A 642-nucleotide genomic window follows, 5' to 3' on the forward strand; every position below is an offset into this window, starting at 1 on the left:
GAGAAGTGATTGGGGCTGGAGCATTCAAGGAGACTTTCTCCTTTCCAGAATTGTCTCTTGCCTCCTCAGCCAATGTGTACTAAGAGATCTTGCCCCTTTTCCTGCTCCTTGAGGTGAGACCTAGGAGAAGGAGTCCATAGGGGCTTGAAGGAAGACATCTTGGGAAAAAAGAAAGGGTAATGACAGGGAGCAAGACTTCTTATGGGATGACTGCTGTAAAGGAGGTAGGGCGGGGGTCTTGTGTTTTCTAATTCTTTTCCTTTTTCATTGTATTTAAATTCATACATACCCATACATATACATACACATACACATATACATACACATACACATACACGTATTTGGTGGGATATTGGGAAAAGTTTTCAATTAGCAATAATTGCACCTCGGATAAACCTCATTGGCTATGATACAGCCCCTGTGCAAAGCTGACATACATGTATTTGATTCTATAAGTACATTTTTTAAAAATTTCCTTTTTAGCTTGGTTCTTCCCATCTCCCTCTTCTCCCCTTTCCATCACTTTTGTCTGTCATTTCCACATCCCCTCACCCCCACCCGCTAGTTATTCCATGTTAAAAACTGTATCAGCCAGGGTCCTTGCAAGAAAGAGATGGCACATACTTCCAGAGTATCTGAGAA

At 41.7% G+C, this 642-nt stretch overlaps 1 non-coding gene across 1 annotated transcript; it reads right to left on the reverse strand.

The window, feature by feature from the left end:
* Nucleotides 1–294: 294 nt before the first annotated feature.
* LOC111760024 (U4 spliceosomal RNA) lies at nucleotides 295–430 on the reverse strand. Its single transcript, XR_002793829.2, has one exon. It is a non-coding gene; the product is annotated as a U4 spliceosomal RNA (small nuclear RNA).
* Nucleotides 431–642: the final 212 nt, after the last annotated feature.

This window comes from Dasypus novemcinctus, chromosome 8, assembly GCF_030445035.2.
Source record: "Dasypus novemcinctus isolate mDasNov1 chromosome 8, mDasNov1.1.hap2, whole genome shotgun sequence".
Classification (NCBI taxonomy): Eukaryota; Metazoa; Chordata; class Mammalia; order Cingulata; family Dasypodidae; genus Dasypus; species Dasypus novemcinctus.